Here is a 9430-nt window from a genome sequence, read left to right as displayed (position 1 = left end):
TGTTAAGACCTGCATTTTGTATCTCTTAACGGATAGATTTATATTTCATGCTACTTGGTGATGTACTTAAAAATGAACGTTTGGATGATTCACTTTTGTAATTTGTAGTGGATAAAGCTTTTGTCTTACTAAGAAGTATTAAGAATGGATGTTTCGATGATTAATGAGAATTGTTATCTTTGAAGTTAATGTTAGTGAACGAGTCTTGGTGAGAGCCAAGCGGGCGGTCCACTAACTTCTAGGGTATGCCCTAGGAGGAGACCGGGCCGTTACAGGTAATGTGAGAACTCGAAAAATTACGTGTGTGCTTTGCATTTATTTTATTTTATTTACCTTGATATTGAAAATATAACATATAACGAATAAGTGGTTAAATTAAATGCCTAATTGAATTTTTATAAAATTGAGAATTTAGGAAATATCCTAGAATGGTATAGAAAAATTTTACGAATTAAATAAATAGATGACATGCATATCGTAAATTATGTTTGCGAATATTACTAGACACGTTTTTTTTTAAAACACTAAAAAAACACTTTATTGAAAACGAAAGTAGGTGAATGAAAACATACAAAGCTTATATATCCCACATCCTACGAAAATTAGGACAACCTACGCGCTCCAAAGCCAGTTCCCCCCGAACCTTACGAGGCAAAGCGGAAAGACAAGTAAAAACCCTCTCCTGTTTCGAATCCGCCCCCATATTAGCCAAGCAATCAGCAGGCTTGTTTGCCTCTCGATAGCAATGCGTGATCTCTATGAAGTAGTGCTTATAGCTGAGCAACTCGTACATCTCCTGTTGGAGCCGCCACGGGCAACTTTGACTCCCTAACAAAATCCGCACCAAGATGAGCGAGCCCGACTCGATGTGCAAACCATGCAAACCTTGAGCGACACATAACCTTACCCCAAACAACATTGCCCTGAGCTCCGCATGCAAACTCGTCAACGAGCCAAAGAAACAAGAATAGCGGACAATGAGCTTCCCTTCCCTATCATGCACCATACCTCCACCTCCACTAATCCCCGGATTTCCTCTAGAGCATCCATCTGAGTTCAATTTATGCCCTCCCGTAGGAGCCACCCATGCCACCTGAATAATAGACACCCTCCGTCTCACACCGACCAAAGCCGAGTGGAGAACATCCCATGACTCAAAAGGACCATTAACCTCAGGGAAGCGGCAATGGAGTAAAGCACACAGTTGTAAAAATACCTGACGCACCACCTCCGTGCACACCGCTCTCCTCCCCTCAAATACCCCAATGTTCCGTGCTTTCCACAACTCCCAACAGACTAGCATTGGGAGTAATCGATAGACAAATTTGATGCACGCATTGTGTCCCCGGCGCAACCACCAACGCACAACCCGATGACACACCGTGGAGACCCTAGCCAACTCTCCCTGACTTTCCTCGAAGCAAGCCCAAACCGCATGTGCTAACTCCCCCGTGCAGAAGGTGTGTTGGATCCCTTCCTCACTCGGCTCAGAGCAACAACCACACCTAGATGGGCCCTGAACCCCAAATCTCCGTAGCATATCCATAAAGGGAAGACGCGACCGCAACAGCCGGAGCATGAAAAACCTAGACACGTAACATACACTAGAAGTTTAACAAGTACATGTCTAATAAGTTTTTCTTAAAGTTAAATGTGTCAAAATCAATGTAAGAAAATTATTCACTAAAATACAAACGAAGTTAGGAGTCCATGCATGAAATCATAAAATTTTAGGCCTTGGTGAGCAAATAAACTACAACAAAAAGACCAAACCGACCTCAAACTTCAAGACTAACTACCATGCAGCCATCACACAAACTATCAGAATTCATAAACAAAACCTAGAGAAAGTAAGATTTGCTGTGATAGGAACCGAATGCAAGCCTCTAATAGATCAAGTGGTGGAAAGGAAAAGGAGTAGAAATTGTCTGACAGTTTGGGCGGTGGAACATTTGCTGAGTTAAGTAATGACCGAGAGAAAGGAAGTGCTCTGCCATTTTGGACTTCAACCGAGAGCAAACAAATAGAGATAACAGAGTACTAAGCTTTCTTCCTTTTCCATACCCAAAACCGAGAGAAAGAGTGAGAGTGAGGGAGCTCTCTGATTCCATTCTTTCCTTCCAGTCAACCGAATGAGTAAGAGAGTAAGGTAGAAAAAAGGGGAACTTGGAGCTTTCATCATGAGGAAACGAAGGAGGAAGGAGTCTGCCTGCGGGTTTCTTCTTTTCCAACTTCGATTGTTAGAAAAAGGCAGGTAAAATGCTGCAACAATCTTTTAATTATCTAGTATAACTGAATACTTAAGCTGCATGTTAAGTTTTAGCTAGGAAAAATAAGTTTTGGCTGAGGAAAAATTCTGTTTAATGACTGATTAAGAGCTACAAGAAAACTCTGTGATGGCCGAGAGAGTGGACCTGGAATTGCAGCTTGTTACCAGAATTTCCTTTGGAGAATGATGCTAGGATTGCATGAAATAGGTTCATCTCTGATCTTATAGGATATCTATTTGTGGAACTAGTAAAAATGTTGATAGATTTGGCTTGAAATGTTGAAAGAAAGCTGCTGAAATTTTTCAGCATGGCCGAGAGAAGGAAACAAAATTTTATCCAACTTTCCCTTTGAATCTTTGGCTGTAAATTTCATATTGTTGCACAAGATACACCGTAGCATGATAACTACACTCTGCATGTTGAGCTGGAGTGGAAAAATGAAGAATTTGTGGAGAAAGTTTCACATTAAACTGTCAAATTGCTGGAAGATTATATGTTAGCTGATGACAGATTTATGGGGACTTCTTGGTGGAATAATTTGCTGCAATTACCTGTTGTTTGATTCATTTCATATTGGACAGAATGTATGTTAAGTGTTTAGTGTTTAAAGCAAGCAAAGGATGGAAACCTTGTTGAAAATTTTGGAGCAATGTTGCTGGAAAATCTGTTTTGCTGGCCGAGAGAGGGTGAAGGCTGAAACTCTCATGTTAATTTCGAAAATTTCATGATAATTGGCAGTAATCTTAAGTAAAACATCTCATAACATCTTGTCCTAGTTTTCATGTACATCTTATTGATTTTAACACTTGAAAAGCTGGTGAATTGGAGCAAATTTAAACAACAAGCAAACTAGAATCTGGTTTAGCTTAAAAGGAAAGAAATGAAAAGTTCACTAACCTTAATCTTTAAATTTGGCATGAAAATAGTTTAACCTTAGTTTAAACACCTTACAAGACCTTAAATTTGGTATACATGAATATTTCCCTTGTTTGAGTTGATAAATTTGATGAATCTTGAAGAGAAATGTGAGGAAGGTTGCTGGAATTGTTGCATCTTGTGTGACAAGCTAAGGGACTTGAGTTCTAGCAATTTAAACCTTAAATTGGTGAGTGATTAGTAGTCGGACATAAAGATAAATGGATGAGAAAAGTTGTTATATCAACTATAGGGATCTAATAGGCTATAAAACTTATATGAAAAGATATACAAATAAAACATGATTCAAACGGCTTTATAAGCATTGTATGTTCACCGTTAAGGTAATAAACTAGTTTTACTCATGATCATAAGTAAGTAAAAGAGATTTATAGGACAATAAAGTACTTTAAAGGTAGTTATTTCTAAAATTTACTTTATTAAAGGTTAATGTTGAGTTTTAGTACGATAAATCTAGCAGTATAAAAGTAATGAAGTCACAATACTGGAATTGCTACTTAAACTTCCTCTCTTTTGAAAACTAAAAGTCGAAGGGATGAGTGAATGTAAGAAATGCACTAGTCGCCTCATTTAAACAAAGCAATAACTGAGAATTCGGTTGGAATGGTGACTTAAGGCTAGAATACAACACGTATGTTGATTATACTTTAGAACCTCACCAAATGAGTAGTTAAATAATTATGGCAATTATAACTTGTCTTAGGAGATAGCGGTGTGCAAGAAAGCAATTCCGAGATCGAAGTGTAATTTTTTATTACGGTGAGTGTTTCTGAATTTATGTGTTTAACTGTTTATGTTACTTAAGTGAAATTATGTGATAAATGTGCTTATTATGAAATATTGCTAAGTGATTCATTGCAAAGTGTATCTCAATTGTCCCTTGCCTTCTAAGTCGAGGGTGTACTTTATCGCACTCGCTTTAGTTGAGTTTGAAGGTTGATAATTGATCAAGTGATATTGTAAGTGTGCATGACTGTAAGCCGTGTGTGTACTTTATCAGATTGGCTAAATTGGGCCCGAAAACCCTCCGTTCAACGGACTATTCGAGCCAGCAAATGGCTTGGTCGGGTAGGACGGCAGCTTTGGGTAAATGTTTCGATATACTCGAGTATTATCATGAGGTTGGGAGATTATTGAACAGATTATTGAATGTAGTGAATTGTTTATTGTTTTAGAGGACATAAGGAGGTGAATTGGCAGAATGTTCAGTGATATTGAAATGAATGTACAATGACAGTGAAATGAATGTCTCTTGGCACTGAAATGAATGCTCAATGACATTGAAGTAGCTCTAATGCGAGCGCCGTATCCTTTTAAAAGTGATTGTTTAGCGAAGTGTTTCCTCAATTACTTAATGAAAGTGATTGTACAGTGAAATGTGTACTACTTGCTTAATTGTACTGATTTAAGTGTTTATTAAATGTAACTTGCTCAGCAAGCCTCACTAAGCTTTAGCTCAGCCCTTTAGTTTTGTTTTCCTTACAGGGGTTGAAGTTTGAAGGATGATCAAGTAGAGTTAGAGTGTTTTGGGAGGTCTAATGTTCTATATAGATGTTAAGACCTGCATTTTGTATCTCTTAACGGATAGATTTATATTTCACACAAGTTGGTGATGTACTTGAGTGATGTATTTAAGAATGAACGTTTGGATGATTCACTTTTGTAATTTGTAGTGGATAAAGCTTTTGTCTTACTAAGAAGTATTAAGAATGGATGCTTGGATGATTAATCAGAATTGTTATCTCTGAAATTAATGTTAGTGAATGAGTCCTTGCGAGAACCAGGCGGGTGGTCCGCTAACTTCTAGGATATGCCCTAGGAGGAGACCGGGCCATCATAGTTTGGGTAATGGATACCCATTGGCAATTGATTAAAGGGGCTCAATTGTTAGTTTTTTGGAAAAGTATAGTTAATTTGAAAAAGTATTACAATTTTTTTTCTTTTTTTATCTGCTAAAATATTTAACTTACTCCTACTCCTACTCTATTGGGCGGAGTCTAAAGAGGCATGTGTGGGAGTTAGGAGCGTGAAGAATCAAACCGGACAAGTACACTATTGCACTCTCTGAATTTTTTAAAACAAGAAGTACTATATTTCTTGTGTGATACACTAAACGGGTGTTTGAACTTTTGGCCTAGTGCATAGGAGAGTTTAAAGGATAAGTATCCCAATTCAGAGGTATAATAAATATGATGTATGTATTTAGGTGGCGTTTGGTTCGCACATCGGAATCAGATTCGGATTCGGAATTGGATATCTTGGGTTTGGAATGAGGTCATTCATTCCAATACATTTGTTTGGTTCAAGTACTTGGAATGTGTATCATTACTATAGTTGATGTTTGGTTCGTCGACTTTTTTGGAATGGAATATAATAAATCTATTATAAACCACATCGTAAATGATAGTTATTGGCTCTTTGTAAATGGGATATAAGAAATTTTTCACTAATTAAATATATTAGTATAAATGTATTAGTAAATTTAGTCTAACTAATTAATAATTTTTATCAGTAAACATGTATAATTATTTGTATAATTGATAATATTAATTATATTACATAAATTAATATACATTATATAATACATATAACTAATAATATTTTTATTATAAGTTTGTAACTAATTAAATTAACTATTATATATATAATTAAATATAAATATACAAATGTTATAATATAAATATATAATTATAATTATATAATATATACAAATATTAATTATACTAATATTTTATATAAATGTAATATATATTACATATTAAATATAGTTATTATTATATATTATTATATTTAAAATAATAATTATAATTCTAATTATATAACTTATTAATATTACATACATGTATATATTATAATTATATGCACATATAATATACATTTATAAATATACATACATATTATAAATATATTATTATATAATATTAATAAATTTATAATATATATTATATAGGTATAATTATATTTAACTAAATAATTATAATATATAATTATATGATATAATAATAATATTATTATAAGTTTGTAACTAATTAAATAAATTATATATATAATTAAATATAATATACAAATGTTATATTATAAATATATAATTATAATTATATAATATAAACTAATATTAATTAATATATACTAATACTAGTTAGCTCAGGAGGTGGTGTCGGGTATTGGCAAAAGAGCCAGGGGTGGCAATGTCGTCTTGAAGTTAATTAGATATGTCCAAGGCTTATGACAGAGTGTCTTGGTTGCATATTATTGGGGTATTACGGAAGTTTGGTTTTGGGGAGCGATTTATTGATCTGGTATGGCGGTTGTTGTCTAATGTGTGATTCTCGATCATTATCAACGGGTCGTCATACGGCTTCTTTAAGTCTATGAGAGGGTTACGTCAGGGTGACCCGCTGTCGCCGGCCCTGTTTATTATTGGAGCTGAGGTCTTGTCGAGAGGGTTAAATGGACTCATGGTTCAATCGGGGTTCTTGGGGTTTAAAGTCCCTAATGGCTGCCCCTCTGTAACTCACTTGGCATTCGCGGATGACGTGATTATATTTGCGAACGGGTCCACCTCTGCTTTGAAGGATATTATGCAGGTGTTGGAGATGTATCAACGGTGCTCGGGGCAGCTGATAAATGCTCAGAAAAGTGGCTACTTGGCTTATCCGTCATTGCCTCCGACTAGAAGAAGAGCGATTGAACGTGTTACGAGGTTTGCTTGGCAGCCTTTTCCTATACGTTATTTAGGGTTTCCGCTGTACCTTGGGAGGTGTAAATCGTCGTATTATGGTGAAGTGTGTCAGTCTATCCTTGGAAGGGTCCTGTCATGGAAGTCAAAATTCCTGTCTGCGGCAGGCAAGATGGTGTTAATCAAGCACGTGTTGTCATTGATGCCAGTTCACTTGCTGTCCACGGCTGTGATTCCTGGCAAGGTGTTTAACACTATAGAGAAGGTTTGCGCGAACTTCCTGTGGGGGTCATCACCCGAAGAGTCGAAGTTCCACTGGATACGGTGGTCTCAGCTGTGCTATCCGGTTGAGGAGGGTGGAGTGGGGTTTCGAAGGCTTATGGACGTCTATTTAGCTTTCTCTTGTAAACTCTGGTGGAGTTTCTGAACGGGATCGTCATTGTGGGCTACTTTCATGCGAGCAAAGTACTGCAGAAGGACCCACCCTTGTCAAGCAGAAATGAGGTTGACTGATTCGGCAGTCTGGAGACGGCTGTTGAACGTGCACCGACACGTAGAATTGTCCATGATTTGGTTGGTCAGTGACGGGTCGTGTCACTTTTGGTACGACAACTGGTTGGGCACTGGGGACTTATTTCTTTGAGCATCAGTTGATCCGAATCTCTCATTTCGCAATTGCACGTCAAATGGGCACTGGGATGCAAACCTCTTGCTTCAAGCTTTGCCACGGGATATTGTTACCTCCATTTTACAACACCCGATCCCTGATGGGCGATGTGCTGATGAAATCATTTGGTTGCCAACACCTTCTGGAGAGTTCACATTAGCCTCTGCTTTCCGGGATGTGCGGCAGGCCCGTAACACGTCGGTGGTCTTCTCGAAGGTTTGGCGCTCCCGAATCCCTTTGAAAGTGTCATTTTTTATGTTGCGGCTGTTGATGGGGAGGTTGCCGCTACCGGATACTTTATGTAAACTAGGGTTTCATTTGCCGTCTAAATGTTGGTGTTGTCAAGTTGGGGCGGAGGAGTCAATTGAGCATGTGTTCTCGACTAGCCAGATAGCGTTGGAGGTTTGGACTTTTTTTGGTGGTCTGTGTGGTCTTAATTCGCTGGGTTCTTCACTGTGTGCTCACATAGTTGACTGGTGGTTGCGATCACACAAGTCGGAGATGCGACGTTTTATTTGCCTTATCCTGCCAAGTTTTACCTGTTGGCATATTTGGAAGGCTAGGAATAAAGCAATGTTTGAGGGTGAACAAATGCGGTCTTCAGCCATTTGTCAAGCCATCTTCTCGGAGATTAAATCCATTGTGGAGATTCAGTTCAAAGAGAGGATTGGGGTGCAAACATTTGGTCAGCTGTATGATTGCTCAAACTCGCCTGCCAGTGTTAGCTTCAAATTTGTACGCTGGGAGGCAAAGGAGAGGGGGAGGTTGGTACTGAATACGGATGGATGCTCTAAAGGTAATCCGGGAGTGGGTGGAGGGGGTGGGGTTCTTCGGGATTCAACGGGGCTACCCCTGGTTGCGTTTTTGGCCTTCTTTGGAATAACTACTTGTCTTCGCGCAGAGACTTTGGCCCTTCTGGTTGGGCTTCAAACGTGTGCTAATAGGGGTTTTACTAATCTATGGGTGCAATTGGATTCTTTGGTCTTAGTTGGGGTTCTCCAGCGGCGTACCCAGTGCCCGTGGCAGATTCGACGCGAGGTCCGGCAAATTTGGCAGTTAGTCGAGGATCCTACTCGATTCTCCCATTGCTATAGGGAAGCAAACACAGTAGCTGATGCGTTGTCCAATGTGGGTATATCTCATCCTGAGCACCAGGTCAAAGTCTATGATTGCTTTCGTATGTTCCCGAGGTTGGCCCGCGGGGCAATCAGGCTGGATAGATTAGGCATGCCTTCTATTCGAAAATTTTGGCATATGTAAGCGGAACTTATTGATTGTTTTGGTGGAATAAGAATTACAGTTTGATTTAAAAAATATATATATATAAATATAATATATATTACATATTAAATATAGTTATTATTATATATTATTATATTTAAAATAATAATTATAATTATAATTATATAACTTATTAATATTACATACATGTATATATTATAATTATATGCACATATAATATACATTTATAAATATACGTATATATTATTATATAATATTAATAAATTTATAATATATTATATAGGTCTAATTATATTTAACTAAATAATTATAATTTATAATTATATGATATAATTTTTCCCTGCAATCTAATTATATTATAGAAAATTTTTCCGCATTTTATTTTTTTGGTATTCATGCTTCTTTTAGCCTATTCTTGTTTGTTGTAAATTTTGCAATAGTTGATCATAGAATGTAATTATGGAGAAAAAAAATCAGAATCAATTAAGTTAAGTCCTAGGTATATTCTAGATTTTGACCTTTTTGGTTTAAAAAAAAATCTAAAATCTAGATGTAAAAGAAAATGAAAACAGTCCCTATAACCAAGACAATACAATCTTTTAATTATAGAATAATTATACCTATTTATGGCTTTGA

The sequence above is a fragment of the Coffea arabica genome, chromosome 6c (assembly GCF_036785885.1).
Source record: "Coffea arabica cultivar ET-39 chromosome 6c, Coffea Arabica ET-39 HiFi, whole genome shotgun sequence".
NCBI lineage: Eukaryota > Viridiplantae > Streptophyta > Magnoliopsida > Gentianales > Rubiaceae > Coffea > Coffea arabica.
This window is presented reverse-complemented; position numbering follows the sequence as displayed.